Source organism: Penaeus monodon, chromosome 34 (genome assembly GCF_015228065.2).
Source record: "Penaeus monodon isolate SGIC_2016 chromosome 34, NSTDA_Pmon_1, whole genome shotgun sequence".
In the NCBI taxonomy this organism is placed as follows: Eukaryota; Metazoa; Arthropoda; class Malacostraca; order Decapoda; family Penaeidae; genus Penaeus; species Penaeus monodon.
In genome coordinates this window covers 23,944,175-23,944,751 of record NC_051419.1, presented here as the reverse complement: position 1 = coordinate 23,944,751, position 577 = coordinate 23,944,175, and the positions used below count along the sequence as shown (strand labels likewise).

Here is a 577-nt window from a genome sequence, read left to right as displayed (position 1 = left end):
AAAGGTAGAGAAGCTATTCACTCTGAAATCCCAACCTTCATGCAGATCAAGGCATGTAAAAAAAAAAAGCATCATAACTGCCAATTCCCATAAAAGTCAAACAAGCAAATTATCTCACTTTAGAATTACTGTTTTCTGAAGTTTACAACCAAGAGCAACAGAACCTGCTGTTGTTTTTCATAATTCATATGAGGACTAAACTTGAAATTAAAATTAAAAATCTTCAAGTCACCAAAAACTAACTACCTTAACTACCAATATTTTGGGGTAGAAAGTGACAAATGAAAGTAAATATTATCTGAGGATCTACTGACAAACATTTTTCTACAATCTTTAAATACGGTTTGAAATGTCCAATTATAAAGAAGGGGGTTTGATATAACAATATCTAAAGACTTTATATATGAGTATAAAAAAGACTACAAGACTGAATAGAAATAATTGCTCTCTACATGAATCTAGTGCTTCATATCTGTACTAAGAATAGAATCTTCACACAATAATCACACATCTATTACAAATCTGAAACTACAATAGAACACAAGATACTAAGTGTCCTTCTACAAAAAAAAAAAAA

General features: G+C 29.8%; 1 protein-coding gene across 1 annotated transcript in view; it reads right to left on the bottom strand.

Annotated features, from left to right (window-relative positions):
• Positions 1-577, bottom strand: part of LOC119594652 (unconventional myosin-Va-like) — a gene marked incomplete in the record, with an annotated part of 122,411 nt that overhangs the window by 2,215 nt on the left and 119,619 nt on the right.